Source organism: Acomys minous (assembly GCF_964271855.1).
Source record: "Acomys minous genome assembly, chromosome: 13".
Lineage (NCBI taxonomy): Eukaryota > Metazoa > Chordata > Mammalia > Rodentia > Muridae > Acomys > Acomys minous.
Window position 1 is genome coordinate 14875264 of NC_140495.1, and position 19770 is coordinate 14895033.

Below are 19770 nucleotides of genomic sequence, written 5' to 3' on the forward strand. Positions count from 1 at the left end.
GAGCCATGGCCTTCAGGGCAGCAAGAATTAGCTGGAGGACATAAAGGCTTGTACACCCGGAACTGCATGTACATGAATGTCTAAAATAGTGCCTGGGAGCCTTCCAGCTAGACAGGTGGGAGCTCTGGGCTTTCTTTGCACATAGGAGCTCCAGCCTCATAGGGCACAGGAGCTTGAGAATGCTTTTAATCATTTGAGTGGCATAATCTAGACCTGGCTTAGAAAGCAGTATGTTGGTGGCACTTGGGGAGTGGCACAGCGAGATGTCAGGACCTCTGGTAGTGAAGTCAGCAGCTGAGAGGAGGGGAGACTGAAAAGGTAGTGCATAGGGAGTGGCTGGCCTCATGGAGGAGGAAGCCTGAATTCAGGAATGTGCAGGCAACAAGTCTGTGACCAAGGCTTTAAAGCCATGGGATATGGCTCAGTGGCAGAGATCTTGTATATCATGGGTAAAGTTCTAAGTTTGAGTCCCTAAAACAAACCTCCAAACCTTGGTTGTTGAGACAGGTCTCCTAAGCCCATGCTGCTTGCAGCCCATTATGAAGTGAGGCTAGCATTGAGCTAGCCTTTCGTCCTTACTTCCTAAGTTCGGGGATTAGGCCTGAGCCCCAACATACTTCCCTTCAGCAGACTGCTGAATGGGTTTGGAGGAATTGGGGGGAGTTTGCTTTGATTGGTGTTGATGCTTAGGAAAAGAGAGATAAAGCATTTGATTATGAAAAGTTTGTAGCTTGAAGCCTGGCATGGTGGCGGTGACGCAGGCCTTTAATCCCAGCACTCAGGAGGCAGAGGCAGAGGCAGGCGGATCGCTGTGAGTTTGCAGCCAGCCGCATCTACAAAGCAAGTCTAGGACAGCCTGGACCCTGTCTTGAAAAAACAAACAAACCAACCAAACTTGTAGCCTAGCGGAGTGTGGAGGCTGTAAGTCCTAGGATTCTAGGAGCCTGGGACAGAGAAGTTTGGGGATTTGGGGTAGCATGGAATATGTTGTGAAGTTCTGTTTCCAGCTAATATACCTGCTCTGTTTCCTGCTTGAACATGGGGCATGGTATTTCCTTTCTGTTTTTCTCCTGAGACAGGGTCTCATTTTTTGGCTCTGACTGCCCTGGAACTCACTTAAGTAGACCTGACTGCCTGACTTTGAACTCAGCGCCTCTCTTGCCTCTGCTCCCTACTGCTCGGGTCAAAGGACCAGCTATCAGGCCTGGCATGGTCACGAATGGCGTGGACTGATTGATAACCATTCGCATTTCTGCTTTGTGTGTATTGTTCTGATAATTAGAATTTTGGAAACCGCTGTGTGTGGCTTAGCACAGGTTTATGTGAGTGACTGAAGCCAGAGGAGAATCTTTATTACTCTCAGTCTTATTTTTTGAGACAGAATCTCACTAAACTTGAGGCTTATCATTTCATCCACACTAGCTGGCTAGCCAGATCCTGGGCTCTGCCTGTCTTTGTCCCCCCCCCCCACAATATTGTGTCTGGAGTTACAGGCACATGCAGTCCTGCCTAGCCTGGGAGCCATATTCTTGCTTGCAGCACACTATCTACAGAGCCATTACTCCAGCTCCCTGAGTGAAATCTTTATACTAGTTGAGGAAATTGAGCCACAGAAGGTGTCTGCACTTCATCATGTACATAGTCAAGATTTTTTGTTGTGTTTTCTGTTTATTTATTTATGTTTAATGATTTAGTTTTGTTTTTGTGCATGTATCCGTCTATGCAAGTGTATGCCTCGTGGTGGTGTAGGCTCCTAAAGAGGAGAAGAGGAGGGCATTGATCCTTTGGAGCTGGAGTTACAGATGGTTTTTAGCCCCCCAATGTGGGTGCTGGGATCTGAACTCAGGTCTGTTTGAATAACAGCAAATGCTCTTAACTGCTGACCCATCTCTTCGGTCTCTTAGGGTTTTTAAATTTTTATTATTTATTTATTTATTTATTTATTTTTTTTTTTTTGTTTTTTCGAGACAGGTTTTCCCTGTGTGGCTTGGCTGTCCTAGACTCGCTTTGTAGACCAGACTGGCCTCGGAACTCACAGCAATCTACCTGCCTCTACCTCCCAAGTGCTGGGATTAAAGGTGTGCGCCACCACACCCGGCTCCTTGTTTTATTTTTTGAGAGAAAGTTTCATGTAGTGCAGGCTGGCCTCAAACTCCTGTGTAGCAGAGGATGGCTTTGGATTTCTGATTTTCCTGCTCTCACCTCCTGAATGCTAGTACTATGACTGTGTGTACACCGTGCTTGGCCTTCAGAAATGAAATCTCGCTGGAGGAAGCTAGAAAGATAAAGACGGCCTTAGGGCACCTGTTGTTCTTCAGAGGACCCCGATTTGATTTCCGGCACCCACATTGTGGCTCACAATCCTAGAAACTGAGTACTGACAGGGTCTAACTCCCTTTTCTGGCCTTTCTGAGCATAGGCATATACATGGTACATTCAGGCAAAACACCCATACACATGTAAAATAAAAATAATTTAAAAGTGCAGTTGCCATTTTTGTAGAGGACCTGAGTTCAGTTCCCAGCACCCGTGTGGAATGTCTATAACTGCAGCTCTAGGGAGTTACAGCTTCCCAGCTTCTCTAGGCACCTACATGCACTTGCACACACAGATACATAATTTTAAAAGTATGTTGGCTGAGGGTGGTGGTACATGCCTCAGTGTCTACATAGAGAGTTCCAGGCCAGCAACAGCTACATAGTGAGATTCTGCTTTTAAAAGAAAATCTTGTTGCTTTTCAGGCCCTATGCTAGCTGTTCTGGCACCATGTTGAAGTACAGCACGGAGCTTAGCTTAGGTCCGAGGGCCTGGCTGGAGGACAGACAAACTTCAGTTGGACCTTCAGGAAGTGTTAGTTTGAAGGCAGTAGCAGGAAGGTCAGTATCTGTGATAAAAGAAAATGTAAGCAGAGGCAAAAGACGTGACACTCACTTTGGGTGTTGTGGAAGGTTGCGTCGGAGCCAGAATGTCATAGAGAGGAGCTTAGAGGAGTTGGGAGCCTGAAGGTCTTGGAGTATAGCTGTGATGATACATTTCTGCTTTTTAAAAAGTGTTAGTCAGGAGTCGAGACATGGCTTAGCAGTTAAGAGCATTGGCAGCTCTTCGAGAGGTCCTGAGTTTAATTCCCAATACCCGCATGCAGACAGAACATCCATATACATAAATAAACCTTAAAAAAAAAAGAAAAGAAAAGAAGTATTAGTCATTGCTTTGGGAGATAGTGGACTTGAACCAGGTCAGTAGTAAGTGAGGTGGAGAGAAAGAAGGTTCAAGACAGGAGTTTTGAAGGTGTGTGGGGCCTATTGAGTGGAAAGGCGAGGAAGTGACCAAGCAGAAACTTGGAGTATAGGAGTGATCACTTTGGCCACAAAGACCACTTGTGTCTTTGTAACTGGCAGGGTTGATGGGGAGCTACTTGTGCATACTGGGCAGGGAACTTAGCTGAACTACATCCCTAACTCACAGGCTCTGCAGCCCTCTGTAGGGTTAAAGGCATGCACCACCCACTGCCCAGGTCATAGTAGGTCTTTGTAAGCTCCTACTTCCAGCCACTGAAGCACTCTTCCTAGGTTGGGAGTAATCGTACTGTAGTTCCAGCTCTCAGGCTGAGGCTGCAAACTCGAGGCTAGCCTGAGCTACATAGTAAGGCACTGTCTCAAAATGTAGACCACCTTCCAGCAAAACCAAAGCCGTCCAATAAAAACTCCAAGCAGCCAACGGAAGAAAACAAGCAATACTTCTCTGTCACATACTCTGCCTCTTGACCATCCATCTCTCTTTACTCTGATCACTAGTAATACTGCTCAAATAGCAGTTTCTTTCTTTCTTTTGTATTTTTTTGAGACAGGGTTTCTCTGTGTAGCCTTGGCTGTCCTGGACTCGCTTTGTAGACCAGGCTGGCCTCGAACTCAGCGATCCACTTGCCTCTGCCTCCCGAGTGCTGGCATTAAAGGCCTGTGCCACCACACCCGGCTCAAATAGTTCTATAAATAGAGATTTAGAGTAGTTTACAGAATTGTACTAGCTAGAGGGCCTAATTTAGTTTTAATGAATAGGGTTTCCTATTTTTCTGTTGCTTGGGTTTGGTAAGTAAGCAGTTTTCGTCTTTGGGTTCAGGGTGAAGAGATAGATGGGCTGCAGTCGCACAGGTTCATAAACCATAGAGAACAAAGATGAGCAGGTCGTCCATGAGGTCCATTTGCATAAACCTTAAGCAATGTATTGACTTCATCTGACTCATGTTTTCTTGTGTCTTGTTTGTTGGAGACAGTGTCTCACTCTAACCCTGGCTTGTCTGGAGCTCACTATGTAGGTCTGGATGGTGTTGAACGCAGCGATCCCCCTGCCTTTGCTTTTCCAGTGTTAGCACGTGCCTGGTATTTTGATTTAAAATTTTATGTTTTATGTAAAAGTATTTACTTTTAAATTTTGTGTGTATGTGTTTATGATGTGTGTTTGTAAGGGCATGCATGCTTTATGACACATGTGGAGCCTAGAGGACAACTTCGTGGAGTCAGTTTTTTTTTTATTTTTGTTTTTTGGGACAAGGTCTCTCTGTGTAGCCTTGGCTGTCCTGGACTCACTTTGTAGACCAGGCTGACCTCAAACTCACAGCGATCCGTCTGCCTCAGCCTCCCAAGTGCTAGGATTAAAGGCGTGCACCACCACCGCCCAGCTCAGAATCACTTCTTTAAGAAGCAGTTAGACTAAGGATAACTGAAAAAGACCTATGAGATGGCTCAGCAGTTAAGGCATTTGCCATCAAACCTGCAACCTGAGTTCATCTCCAAGACCCACATGGTAGAAGGAAAGAATTAACTCCCACAAGTTGGCCTCCTGCTTTCACATACACTGTGCTATCCCCTCCCCAAATGAATGTAAACAAAAACAAAATTTTACAAGAGCTCAACTGGAGCCAGAAGTAGGCTCATGCTTTTCTGAGCACCAAGGTAGAGGCAGGTGAATCCCTAGGAAATCTAGGCCAGCCTGGTCTACATAGCAAGGTTTAGGCCAGTCAGAACTATGCAGTGAGAGCCCATCCAAACCAAACAAAATCAAACTCAACTCAGCTGAAGGTTCATTAGAGATGGCTCAATGGTTTAGAGCAATTGGGAACCCAGGGTCAGTGGGTTCCCATGGCAGGTAACAACTATTTTTTTTCTTCGAGACAGGGTTTCTCTGTGTAGCCTTGGCTGTCGTGTTCTCTCTTTGTAGACCAGGCTGGCCTCGAACTCACAGAGATCCACCTGAGTGCTGGGATTAAAGGTGTATACCACCACACCCTGCGCTAACAACCATTTTTACCTCCAGTTCCAGAGGACCCATTGCCCTCGGGTAGCCTTCATAGATACTACACACATGTTGTGAACAGACATATATATATGCGGGCAAAACACCCATACACATAAATAAAAATAAATATAAAAATAAAAATGAATAAATCTTCAAAACAACAAACCCCCGTCACACTGGAGTCAGGTGTAGTTGTCAAGTTTGTAATCTCAGTACTAAAGGCTAAAGTAGGAGGGTTACCCTAAAGTTTAAGAAAAACGTGAGCTACTTAGTGAGTTCTAGGCTATGTGAGTTACTACCTGAAACTGTTCAAAAACAACCCCCCAAAAAGGGAAAAAAAAAGAAGTGGCAGGGCAGTGATGGCACATGCCTTTAATACCACCACTTGGGAGGTAGAGGCAGGCCGATCTCTTAGTTCGAGTTTGAGGCCAGCCTGGTCTACATAGTCCAGGACAGCCAGGGCTACACAGGGAAACCCTGTCTCAAAAGACAGAAGGGTTTAGAGCATTTCCACTGCTATCCTGTTTTAAAATAATAATAAGGAGCATGAATGATGATACAGTTCCTTGGGAGAATTCTTATCGCCAGGCATGCATAAAGCCCTGGTTCCACCCTAGGACCGCATAAGCCAGGATGATGCCCGTGTGAATCACAGACACACACACACCATCAAGACTGTGGAGCTGAAGTGGCAGCGTGTGCTTGCTGTTCTTGCAGAGGACCCTATTTTAGCTCCCAGAAACCACAGGGTGGCTCACAGTCATCCGTAATTCCAGTCCCAGGGGATCTGGTCCTTAGCCGACATCAGGCACATACATGATATACATACATACATGCAAGCAAACATTCATACACAAAATAAATCTAAAAATAAGAAAAAAGAAACTTTAGGGCCTGGAGAGATGGCTCAGAGGTTAAGAGCACTGACTGCTTTTCCAGAGGTCTTGAGTTCAATTCCAGAAACCACATGGTAGCTTATAACCATCTGTAATGTGATCTGATGCCTGCAGGTATACATGCAGGCAGAGCACTGTGTGTATGTGTGTGTGTCTATGTATGTGTATATATAAATACAAATAAATCTTAAGGATTGGGCAGTGATGTCACATGCCTTTAATCCCAGCACTCGGGAGGCAGAGGCAGGTGGATCTCTGTGAGTTCGAGGCCAGCCTGGTCTACAAAGCGAGTCCAGGACAGCCAAGGCTACACAGAGAAACCCTGTCTCAAAAAAAAAAAAATCAATATAAAAGAAGAGAAAGAAAAAAGAGCTGTCCAAAACATGTGTGTGGTGGCATGCCCCTGTAGTGCTAGCTCTTAGGAGGTGAAGGCAGGAGGTTAGAAGTTTAAGGCCAGCTTTAGCTGCATAGCTGAGGTAGAGGGCAGCCTGGTCTATATGAGAAGCTGTTTTAAAAACTAGAACTGAGCATGGTAGTATACACCTTTAGTCTCGGGAGACAGGTAGACCTGTGTGTGTCCAAGGCTAGCCTTGGCTACACAGAGAGTTCCAGGCCAGCCAGGGGTACATATAAAAAAAAAATCTTTTCTCAAAAATACCGAAGTGAAGCTGGGCGCATGCCTTTAATTCCAGCATTTGGGGAGGCAGAGGCAGACGGATCTCAGAGTTCAAGGCCAGCCTGGTTTACAAAGTAATTCCAGGACAGCTAAGGTTACACAGAAAAACTGTCTCAAAAAACCAAAGTGAAGTAGGAGGTGCTGAAAAAAAATTTAAACAAAACTGGGAATAGTGGCACACACTTATAATCTGAGTATTTAGAAGGTGGAGGCAGCAAGGCTGGTCTGGGCAACATGAGGGGAAAAAACTGAAAGAAAAGACAGATGTTGGAATTAATTTTATATCTTTGCTATGTGAAACTTCGTAGATTTTGGCCTTGAATGTACTGCACATAAAACATTTCATTTCCCTCAAGTGGTCTTTTGACAAGCGGGTGACTAGTGAGTGAGATGGGCAGGAGACGCATGTGATGCTGCCCACTTCCTTTGGTGTTGGTTAGTGTGGTGTACTTCTGTTTCTGTTTGGGTCCTTGTACGGATTCTTTTCTTCTGTTCCTGCAGGGCCTGTGCGCTCCAGGAAGATAAAGCTTTCAAAGCTGCGTGGCAGTGGAAGGTGAGGTAAGAGAAAACTCTGCAGAGGAGAGAAGAAGGATAGTGAGCTGCTTGGCAACACGGTTAACCGTTTTGTTTTAAAGCAGTGTGTGAGGAGAAAGCTGTCAGATAATAACCTTATTAGTGGCTGTGGGGGTGGAGCCCAGGGCCTCCTGTGTATTAGGTAAGCAAGCACTCTTATCACTGAGCTACAGTCTCCTTTCACCATGTGTGGTGGTAAGCCCTTTACCCAGGCCTGGACCAAGGGCCCAAGGATTTTGTAGCCACACAGAGAAGTCTAAATGTTTTCTCATCTTTAAGGGTATGTCTTGCCCCAGATCCATTATTTTTGACAGAGTTGCAGCCTGTGGTGAGTGTGCCAATTGGAGGGGAGCTCAAGGACAAGTGAAACACTTGGAAAGGGTGTGTCATATTCAGGGAAACAGTGGCTAGTGCCCAGCTTAGTTTCCTTTTTTGGCATTTACTCTTTATTTCTTTTCTTTTCTTTTTTGTTTTGTTTTGTTTTGTTTTTAGAGACAGGGTTTCTCTGTATTGGCCTTGGCTGTCCTGGACTCACTTTGTAGACCAGGCTGGCCTGGAACTCACAGAGATCTGCCTGCCTTTACCTCCTGAGTGCTGGGATTAAAGGTGTGGGCCATATCTGCCTGGCTTACTCTTTATTTCTGTGGAGGTTGCTTTGTATCTAAATGTATGGGTATCTACAAATTCCTCTTACAGAATTTATTTATTTATTTACTTTTTGACACAGGGTTTCTCTGTGATAGCCTTGGCTGTCCTGGATACATTCTGTAGATCAGGCTGGTTTCCAACTCAAAGGGCTCTACCTGCTCCTGCCTCCCAAGTTCTGGGATTAAAGGTGTGCTCCACTACTGCCTGGCCCTACAGAATTTTTTTTACTGATTGCTATGTATGTTTTGGAATAAAACAATGGATTTTTTTTTTTTTTAGACGAAGGGTCTCAAGATGCAGTCCTTGGTGGGTTAGAACTTTGTATAGATTATGCTGGCTTGAAACTCAGAGATCTGCCTACCTCTGCTTTTCTTTTGTTTTTGTTTTTGTTTTTTGTTTTGTTTTTGTTTTTTCAAGACAGGGTTTCTCTGTGTGGTCTTGGCTGTCCTAGACTCGCTTTGTAGACCAGGCTGGCCTCGAACTCACAGCGATCCACCTTCCTCTGCCTTCTGAGTGCTAGGATTAAAGGCGTGTGCCACCACTGCCTGGCTGCTTTTCTTTTTCGAGACAGGGTTTCTCTGTGTAGCTTTGGCTGTCCTGGACTTGCTTTGTAGAACAGGCTGTCCTCGAACTCACAGAGATCCGCCTGCCTCTGCCTCCTTGAGTGCTAGGATTAAAGGTATGTGCTGCCACGCCTGCCGTTGTCCTGGTTCTTTTGTTTTGTTTTGTTTTGTTTTTTTGAGACATGGCTTCTCTTTGTAGCCTTGGCTGTCCTGGACTTGCTTTGTAGACTAGGCTGGCCTTGAACTCACAAAGATTCGCCTGCCTCTGCCTTCCGAGTGCTGTGTGCCATCACGCCCGGCTGGTCTTGTATTTTTTAAGAATTAATTTTTTGCAGGCAGTGGTGACTTAGGTTTAATCCAAGCACTTGGAGCCAGATACAGTAGTACTGAGTTCAAGGCTAGCCTGGTCTACAAAGTGAGTTCCAGTACTGCCAGGTCTACATTTAGAAACCCTGTTTTCAATAACAACAACAACAATAACAACAACAAAGTTAAAATTTTATGATAGCGTGACTAGTGTGGGTTTCAAAATAATGAGATTTGAAGACATCCTTCTTTGATTTTGCAAATGTTCTGGTTATCTTTCTTTTTTATTCCTGTAGCTGTGCTGGTAACATCTTCCCCTCAGGCATCCCAGGTGTCCATGGGATTGCTTAAGAAGATTGCAAAGTGAGGGTGCTGGAGAAATGGCTCAGCAGTTAAGAGTGTATGTTGTTCTTTCAGAGCATCCAAGTTTGGTTTCCAGCACTCACTCAGTTATTTACAACTATCCATAACTCTAGTTCCGAGGAGGAGGCCTCCTCTTTTGCCGCTACAGGCACCAGGCATGCATGTGGTACACAGATATACATGTAGTCTAAACACCCATGCACATAAAGTAAAAGTAACAATGATGACGAGTCCAGGGTTTTCTATGGTGGAAATGGAGTTCTGTATTGATTGTCATAAATGCCTTTTTTTTTTTTTTAATTTTTTGAGACAGGTTTCTCTGTGTGTACCCCTGGCTGTGCTGGAATCACTCTATAGGCTAGGCTGGCCTCGAACTCAGAGATCTGCCTGCCTCTGCCTCCGAGTGCTGGGATTAAAGGCGTGCACCACCACTGCCCGGCCATAAATGCTTCTTTTTTTATTAGTTATTCTGTAAGGGCAGGTTGGTTCTCTAGCTAGTTTGCATGTGTGTTACTGGGCATGGGCTTGAGCACACTAGGCAAGCGCTCACCACTGGGCTAGATCCCCAGGCCTCTTACGTTTTGAGACAGGCTCTTGGTACGTTCTCCCGTCTAGCTTCCTAGTCTCTACCGCCTAGGCTGGCCTGTAACTACCTTGACCTTCCAAATTTTGGAATTACAGAGGCTGAGAGATGACTCAGTGGTTAAGAAGTTATACTGATTTTCCAGAAGACAGGAGTTTGATTCACAACACTCACAATGGGCCACAAAACCACTTGTCATCCCTGTTCCCGTGTATCCAATACCTTTAATCTTCAAAGGTATCTGCACTCATGTGCACATAGCCTCCCACCCCCAATACAAGTTATTAAAAACAAAGAAAATCTTCAGATTATAGGCTTGAGGCCTGTCTCTTCATCCCTGGCTTCCAGCAAATTTTTGCCAAGAAATGTGATGTAGAAAAAACAAATCCTAAATGGCATTTTGTTTTGTTTTGAGACAGGGTTTCTCTGTGTAGCCTTGGCTGTTCTGTTCTCTCTTTGTAGACCAGGCTGGCCTCAAACTCAAGATCCTTCTGCCTCTGCCTCTTGAGTGCAGGAATTAAAGGCTTGTGCTACCATGCCCGGCCTAAAATGGCATATTTTAATTTGAATATTAATTAGAACCCTGGACATCATCCAATTTCGGACACTAACGTATTATTGAATATTTATATAAGACATACTTCTCATCACTATAAATGTTGTGTGTGTAGTCTCTTGCTTGATTGGGGAGGTTGTCTTTGTATCAAATCTGCCATGAGCTCAGGTAGCCTTCCTCAAGGAGAGTCAGCCTACTGGTCTAGGTGTAGGGAAACTAAAGTTGATTGTTAAGTGTCATATCTTTAGATCTTTGAGCAGTATTGGAAAGATTGAATTGCCTGAATGAGAAAATTTGGTAGGAAAGTAGAAGAGAGACTCTTTATTAAAGATCTAAAAATAGAATTCATTAAAGCCACAAATAGAAAACAGTAGGGTTCCTGTCTTATCCTTTCCTATCCCGGGTTTGTGCTCCCTCCTCGCTGTTGCTTCCGCTGACCTGGAGAAGATGACAGTATTTTACCAGTAGAGTAAACAATGGAAACCTTCAACAGTCTGTGTAGACGCTGACTCCGAGAGGGCCAGTCTGTGTAGATGCTGATACTGAGAGGGCCAGTCTGTGTAGATGCTGATACTGAGAGGGCCAGTCTGTGTAGATGCTGATACTGAGAGGGCCAGTCTGTGTAGACGCTGACTCCGAGAGGGCCAGTCTGTGTAGATGCTGATACTGAGAGGGCCAGTCTGTGTAGACGCTGACTCCGAGAGGGCCAGTCTGAAGATACGATTGGTTAGGCTAGGGGTACAACATGAGATTCTGACTCAAAAATAAAAAGGGGGGGGGAGATTACTTGATTAATTCCTCTGGAGAGGAGGAGGAAATCTTCAGCAGAAGTTGATTGTTCTGCCCTCACTGCCGCCCTTACACTGCCAGAGTTTGTGTGGTAACTTGTACTCACAAAGCCTTTAGTATTACTTCCCTTCTAGTTGGGCATTGCTGACTATAGAGAGGCCTCTCTGTAGACATCTATTTTACCTCAATTAATTGATTGCACCTCAGGTCACATTTCTTTTTTTGTTTTCTTAAAAAGGAGGTGGTCCCCTCTGATTTTAACAGCTGAAGAAAATGCCTTACTTCCTGTTTAGGCTTCTGTTGCCCCAAGCTGCCAGTGCCCTTTCCCTCTGTGGTATGAGGGGGTGGAGGAATGTCCTGGCCTCCCCTCTTCCATCCTGTCATGGGGTTCCAGGGATAATAGGGTCTATTGTGGGCTATGCCCAATGCACAGTGGTCCTCTTCAGTGTCAGCCCTTCTGTGGGCTGTCTGGCTGCTCTAGTAGCTGGGTGTTGGGCTGGGCTAGTCTCACCATGCTGTGTTGCTCTTGGGGGTTCTGGAAGATGATGTTCACACTTGGTCTTGGGTCTGAACTCTGATATTTTCTCTGATTCTCTGATTCTTTGCTTGTGTTTTGAGATAGGGTCTTGTCTTTGTAGTACAGGCTGGCCTTGAACTTGAACTCCTGCCTCCTGAGTGCTGGAACATAGCATCACACTTAGTTTATGCCTTTTGTTTTTTGTTTTTTGTTTTTTTGAGACAAGGTTTCTCTGTGTTAGCCTTGGCCGTCCCGGACTCGCTTTGTAGACCAGGCTGGCCTCAAACTCACAGCGATCTTCCTGCCTCTGCCTCCTGAGTGCTGGGATTAAAGGTGTGTGCCACCACGCCTGGATCTATATATGCCATTTTTAAATTTTTGTTTTTTGAGGTGTTAAAAGTTCAGATCCAGGACCTTGCCTGTGCTAAGCTAAGTAAACATTCCACCACTGAGTTACATCTCCAGCCCTTCATAGCTTTTCTTTGTTTTGTTTTGTTTTTTTGAGACAGGGTTTCTCTGTGTAGCCATGGCTGTCCTGGAACTAGATCTGTAGATAGACCAGGTTGGCCTTGAAACCAGAGAGATCCACCTGCCTCTGGCTCTTGAGTACTAGGATTAAAGACGTGCTCGACCATGCCAAGCCTCCCCCATATTTTGATAAACATTTCTTGTTTTGCTTTTGGTTTTTAAGGCGGGGTCTCTCTGTAACCCCTGGCTGTCCTGGAAAGAATTATGTAGACCAGGCTGTCTTTGAACTCACTTGCCTCTGCCTCCTGAGTTCTGGGGTAAGAAGCATGTGCCACCATGCTCAGTTTCTTTCTTTTTTTGTGGGGGAGGGTAGGGTTGGAGACAGGGTTTCTCTTTGTAGCCTTGGCTGTCCTGGACTTGCTTTTTAGACCAAGCTGGCCTCAAATTCGCAGAGATCCACCTGCCTCTGCCTCCCGAGTGCTGCGATTACAGGTGTGCCCCAGCATGCCAACCCATGCTCAGTTTCTTGATAAACATTCTTGTAAAGCCCTTGTGGGCCTGAGTCTTGTTGCAGATTTGAGGCCATATTTGGAGAATCAGGCCTGCTGCTTCCAAGGGTGGCTGGGTGCCTATGTGGGAGGTTGGGCCTGCCCTCTGGGCCTCATGTGTTCCAAATCATCTGCAACATATAAGATTGATTTGTTTGTGAATGAAATTTCACATTTAGATATATTTATTTACTTATTCTGATTTCTTTTGATGCTAAAACTCACTGTATATGTTAAATGCTAGACTTGCTAAGAGGCCTTTAGTAACACTTTCTTTTCCTGGTTTGATGCACATGTACTCTACCACTGAAGTGCACCTTTAGTCCAGGTTTCTTTAAAAACAAAACAAAACAAAACAGATTTGTGAGCAGGCATGGTGGAGTACTCCTGTAATCCTAGCACTCAGGAGGCAGAGGCAGGGGGATCGCTGTGAGTTCGAGGCCAGTCTGGTCTACAAAGCAAGTCCAGGACAGCCAGTGTTACACAGAGAAACTCTTCATCAAGAAACCAAAACCACAGGGGGCTGGAGAGATGGCTCAGAGGTTAAGAGCACTGGCTGTTCTTCCAAAGGTCCTGAGTTCAATTCCCAGCAACCACATGTTGGCTCACAACCATCTATGATGAAATCTGGTGCCCTCTTCTGGTTTGCAGGCACACATTTGGGCAGAATACTGTATGATAAATAAATCTTTAAAAATAAAAACACCCATATAACTAAAAATAAATTTGTAGCCGGGCTTGGTGGCGCATGCCTTTAATCCCAGCACTCGGGAGGCAGAGGCAGGTGGATCGCTGTGAGTTCGAGGCCAGCCTGGTGGTCTACAAAGCGAGTCCAGGACAGCCATGGCTAACAGAGAGACCCTGTCTCGAAAAACCAAAAAAAAAAAAAAAAAAAAAATAAATTTGTAAAAAAAGAGGAAAATATAAAATTAAAAAAAAAAAAAAAGAAAGAAACCAAAACCACAACAAAAAAACAGATTTGTTCTGGTTATAGATGCTTTTCCCCTGAGATCAACTTGCCCTAGTCACTTCTGTTTCTGACCCTAGGCCACTGCGTCCCTGGGGAAAATGTATAAGTGTCCCTGTCCTGTCCCATCCTGCACCGTCCCCCTCCCCCCATGTGTCTGTGTGTCTGACTCCAGAGCTAGGTTTATGCACTGTTGTGCTTTATCAGGCTCTGTGAGGATAGATGAGCGTGTACGGTAGGGGCCGAGGAGGAGGCAAAGGCTTTCTCTCTGAGTGCAGACATCTGGTAAGTCTGTAAGCTTTGGACTGCTCCTGGAATTGCTTCTCAGCCTTCTTAGTGAAGATTCTGTTCTTGGGGCTGGAGATTTGGCTCAGAGGTTAAGAGAACTGACTGCTCTTCCAGAGGTCATGGGTTCAATTCCTAGCAACTACATGGTGGCTCACAACCATCTATAATGGGATCTGGTGCCCTCCTCTGGCCTGCAGGTGTACATGCCGATAGAGCACTGTATACATAATAAATAAATAAATAAATAAATAAATAAATAAATCTTTAAAAAAAAAAGATTCTGTTCTCTCCTCTGCTTCTGTTATCTTTCCATTTGTGTCCTCCCTTCCCTTCCCTTTGTAAAATACGAGGCAAGTGTTCAGGCAATGAGATGCACCCTTAGGCTCTTCTAGTCCCACTCAGCCTGTTTTATCCTTTTCCTGAGCAGAGTGCTGTTTCTTTCTCTGATTAAGATTCAAAGTACCATGTCATTTTTGCCAAATGAAGGACTAAAACAGGTACCATGCTGAGCTAAGTTTGCAAATGCTGGCTCCTGTTGTAAGAAGGCTTTTAAGGGAGAAATATTCTACATAGGGCTTGGAGATGCTGTGGTGACTTGGGAATTCTCAGAGATTAGGTTTATCTATCCAATGAGGGCTGTTGCTGTTAGGCAAGACTTAGGTAAGATTTTTCGCAATTTGATGTTGGACAGTGATAACTGTCCTCAACAGTTGAAACCTGAGCTTGAGGAAGGAATCTTCCAAATAGACCCAAAGACCCTCCTAATGTGACCTTAAGCGAGGCCTTTGCCTTCTTTGCCTTAGTAAAACTGGAACAGTGTACTCTCAGCATGCTGTAGAGGAAGTAAGTGCCCAGCCAGCAGTGTGATCTGAAGGGTGCCTGGCATCTGCTGATCACTGGGACTTGTTTTCTGGCCTTTTTTTATTTTGGTATAAACTATAAGTTTGGTATCTAATAAAAGCTATAGATTGGAGGTAGAGAGATGACTTAGTGGCTGAGAACACTTAACTGCTTTTACAGAAGACCTGGTTTGGTTTTCAACACCCACATGGTGGTTTACAACTATCTATAATTCATTTCCAGGGGATCTAAAGCCCCTTTCTGACCTTCTTAGCATTAGGCATGCTAACTGCTCTTACAGAGGACCGGATTTCAATTCCCAGCACCCACATGGCAGCTCACAACTGTGTGTAGCTCCTGTTCCAGGGAACTTGACATCCTCACACAGACATACGTGCAGTCAAAACACCAATGTACATAACATAAAAACAAATACTTTTTTTTTTTTAAAAGACTGCCTGTTTAAAGAAAGAAAAAACAAAGTTCAAGTTGGGCATGGTGGTGCATGCCTTTAATCCCAGCACTTGGGAGACAGAGACAGGCAGATTGTTGTGAGTTGAAGGCCAGCCTGGTCTACAGTCTAGGACAGCCAGGATTACAGAGAGAACCTTGTCTCAAAAAACAAACAAAAACAGAAAAGAAAGAGTATTGAAGGAACTAGGACAGTAGACAAATGACCCTAAAGCCATTTTCTAAACACCTATTCTACAGTCCTGGCAGAAGGCCAATATAGAGGAGTGAAAGTTATGGCCTCTTCAGCTAAGAAGTTTGCATTTCTGCTCCTGGATTGGGAAATATGCCCCCAATATCCCTCCCTCCCTCCCTCTCTCCCTCTTTCCTTCCTTCTCTTTGTCTGCCTATTGCTTTTTGAGACAGGGTTTCTGTGTGTAGCCTTGGCTGTCCTGGAACTTGAGCTCAGAGATCTTCCTTTTGTCTCTGCCTTCTGAGTGCTGAGACTAAAGGCATGTACTAACCACCCACCTGGCCAAATAGTCTTTATTTGTTTATTTGTTTGTCTGTTTATTGGTTTTTTTTTGTGATAGAGTTTTTATGTGTAGACCAGGCTGGCCTTGAACTCACAGAGATCCACCTGCCTCTGCTTCCTGGGTGCTGGGATTAAAGGCGTGTGCCACCATGTCTGGCTAAATTTTGTTTATTATTTTATTTACTTAAAAAGTTTTTGGATTGAGCTGGGGCATGGTATGACCCATGCCTTTAATCCTAGCACTCGGGAGGCAGAGGCCAGCCTGGTTTACGGAGGGAGTTTCAGCACAGCTAGAGCTGTTACACAGAGAAACTCTGTCTTGGAAATATTTGGTAGTTTATGTATGTGTGCCATGTTAGAGCTGGTGCTAGGGAAGGTCCTAAGAGGGCTTCAGATCCCCTGGGACTGAGTAACAAGGTTGTGAGCTGGGAATTGAACCTGGGCCCTTTGCAAGAGCACCAAGGGCTATTAACCCCTGTGCCACTTCTCAGCCCCTGAATATAGTGTTGGATTTCCTACTGCATTGTTGTCAACATTGTGCTTAAGCAGCAAGGATGGATCCAGTGGTGGACAGCACAAGTCTGGGTGCTCTTCTTGTCCCCAGGCACAAGAAAGAGAAGTAAAGGCAGGTTTGTTTGTTTTTTGTTTTTGTTTTTTAAAGAAGACTAGGTTGGTGATGAAATGTGTCCTGTCTCTGTCGGGTGACTTCAGCCAGGCTGTGTGTTTCCTGTATTAAAAAGTAGGTTGGAGGTCTGAGACCCATCCTGGCAGGTTCTATGAGAGTCTAGGGAGAGGGCCTTGGAGAACTGAAAGGCAGTAGCCTAGATTATTTTCAAAACCAAGTTCATATTTTGGGACACACTGATCTGTCTGTACAGCTATTGCCTGGTCCTGGTATGGGAACCTCAGGCAATAGTGTCAGTGTCAGAGTGGACTGACTGCATTAGCCTCGTGGTTAGGTCATGGTTTGGATAAGGGAAGGCATGGGTGTGGAGGATAATTTGAGAAGCTGTGGAAAGAGATAGAAGCCAGATTAGAAAAGAAACCACTGCTAAGAGGAGGGGAGAGGAGAGAATACATAGTGAACGGAAGAGCTTGGCTGTTTTGCTCTGTTGATCCCGAGACACTTGAGGAGATTGCTAGACTGGCTGCACGGGGACACTGAGGTGGGTGACGTGGGCCTACTGTGGGCCAGCTGCCTAGCAGAGGGCTCAGAAATGGGTGCAGAGCCGTGGCCAGACTGAGTTAGTAGAGTTGTGACAGAAGAGGTGGAGTCATTTCATGGGTGGAAAGTGAGGAAGTGAAGTTGGACTGGGCCACAGTTGGGGAATGGTGGCGTGTAGTGGATAGTGCTGTTGAGCTTTTTCAGGAAAGCAGCTTAAAATGTTTTGTGCGATAGAAATGGGAAAATAAACATTGGAAGGGAGACAGGATATATTTTTAAGATTTATTTTTATTATTTTAGGTAAGGTTGTGTGTGTGTTTGCGTGCCCACTCACCGTAGAGCATGTGTGGAGGTCAGAGGACAACCTCGGGGAGTCAGTTCTTCCACGGTTTGGATTCTGAGGATTGAATTGTAGTTGTTAGGCTTGGCAGGAAGCACCTCTACCCACCGAGTCATTTTGCTGGCTTGACGAAGGAATTTTTGGGCATCCAGTTAATGAAACAAAAAACCTTTCCCCACCCCTGGAAGCCAATTAAGACGTGGATAAGGGAATCCAGGCAGTTGGTCATAGTCGCAGAGTCATGTCGCTGGCCAACAGCTATGGGAGAGTGGGACCTGAGCGAGTGAGCTGCAGTTCCCCTAGGGTTGAACTCCACACACCTGCTTGGCTGAGAGGCCACCTACAATCACCCTTTCTGGCTTGGCTGTCTTTCACGCGCTGCTTGGCAGACTAAAAATTTTTTTCTGGGCTGGCTTTATGTTTACTTCATCTATGTATGTTGTGGGGATGTGTGCCACAATACACATGTGGAAATTAGGGGACAGCTTGTGGGGTTTGCTCCGTCCTTCCATCAGGTGGGTCCCTGGGACCAGCGTAGGTTGTCAGTCTTGGCAGCAGGCACAGTTACTGACTGAGCTATCTCACAGGCCCTGTTGTTGTTGTTGTTGTTGTTGTTGTTGCAGTATTTTTTTGTACATGAGTGTTTTGCCTAATGTAGCTATTACTTGGTGCCCACAGAGGTAAGAGGAAGGTGTCAGATCCCTTGGAACAGGTGTTATGGACAGTTAAGAGTTACCATATGGATGCTGGGAGTTGAGCCCAGGTGATCTGCAAGAGTAACAGGTGCTCTTTGCCACTAAGCCATCTTGTCAGAACAGAGCTAATCTTAAATCTGTGATCCTTCTGCACCTCTCAGTTGGGATTGTAGGCGAGCACCACCACGTGTGCTGCAGAGACCAGGCTGGCCTGGATCCCACAAAAATCCACCTGTCTCTGCTTCTGCTTTCTTTTTTTCTGAGACAGAGTTTGTCTGTGTAGCCCTGGCTGTTCTGGAACTCACTCTGTCTGCCTCTGCCTCCCAAGTGCTGGGATTAAAAGGCGTGTGCCACCATCGCCCGGCTTGGGTTGTGTTTTTTAAGGTCTCTCTAATCTATAGTTTTCTCCTCTAGTCTTTCTCCTCTTCTCTTTAATCTGCTGAAGACTTTGAGCCTGAAGGGTTACAGCCTGCATTTAAGAGATTGTACCTCAGAGTAGGTCTCTTACTTCTGTGAACTGGCGGCCCAGCTGGGTACCAAGCCTTCAGTCTCAGGTTTTGGCTCCTCTGTGAGGCGGGGCAGGGATGTGGTTGTGCTTTCTCCTCCTGTGTCAATGCTTATTCCTGACAGGGACCCAGAACACTACTTGTGTGGAAGGATGTGGGGCCTGAGTGGAGGCCGGCTTTGTCAAACCAGTCTACCTAGCATGGGCGTGACAAACATTGCAAGAGGAAAATTCTGGATGCTTTTTGTGGTTGATTCACAGGGTTGGGTTCACACACAACATTGTCCCTTTCTTGGCCCCTCCCCCTTGGCTAGCCCCTCCCTGCATCGTAATATGGCTCTTTCCCACTTCCTTGATTGCCATTTTCTTCCCCAGTCTTCTCTCTTCTGCTCTCTTTTCTCCCTTTCCCTTTGTTGAAGTAGTGTTTGATTGGTTGAAGTTTGAGGATGAGGCTGTAGGTTCTCAGTACTCAGTTGCTCACCGCATGGGGCACTAGGGAAGGCTGTTTCCCCATCTGTAAAATGAGGAACTAGTATTTATTTGTTTTAAAAGGTTATCTTAAAGATTTTCATTTTACAAGCTGTTTCTGAGTTTCAAGGCTTTTTTAGAGGTTTTCCTGTTTCTTCATGTAGGAGATAGTTTTGCTGTGAGGAAGTGAAGAAGTGAAAACAGCCAGAATTCAGTCTCTGTTTATAGCTACCCCCTTAACTAGGAGGGTGACCTCTGGTTTCACTTGTGGTCGGAACTAGGTAGAGAGACTTGCCTGTGCCTGACAGTGTCTCTGCTATCTTTACAGTAAATTTACACATTTAAAATTTCATTTATTTTACCCTTAGATAATTAAAAAATTGCCCAGTGTGGTGGCACATGCCTGTAATCCCAGCACTTGGGAGGCAGAGGCAGGTGGATCATGTGAGTTCAAGGCCAGCCTGGTCTACAAAGTTAGTCTAGGGCAGCTAGGGCTTTTACACAGAGAAACCTTGTCTCGGAAAACCTAAAAATATAAAATAAAATAAAATAAAATCACATTTTTATTTATTGTATGTATGTTTGTATATGCTGAGCCATCTTGTCAGCCACCTAATTAATTTTGAAGTCAAGTAAATTGAGATTATAATTGTATTGCAGGTCTAAGGTTTTTGTTTTTGTTTTTTAGTGTTTTGTTTTTTTTGACACTATGTAGCCCTGGCTGGCTGAGACTAGCTCC

The 19770-nt window shown here is 45.1% G+C and overlaps 1 protein-coding gene across 3 annotated transcripts in view; it reads left to right on the plus strand.

Annotated features, from left to right (window-relative positions):
- DAG1 (dystroglycan 1) overlaps positions 1–19770 on the plus strand; it is a 63158-nt gene that overhangs the window by 1952 nt on the left and 41436 nt on the right. Inside the window, exon 2 of one of the 3 annotated variants that reach the window (XM_084752620.1) lies at positions 7366–7422. The exons of 1 other annotated variant lie outside the window; for it this stretch is intronic. The gene's annotated coding sequence lies outside the window, so the exon portion shown is untranslated. The remainder of the gene's footprint in view (positions 1–7365; positions 7423–19770) is intronic. One more of the 3 variants, XM_084752621.1, reaches the window with a different exon arrangement.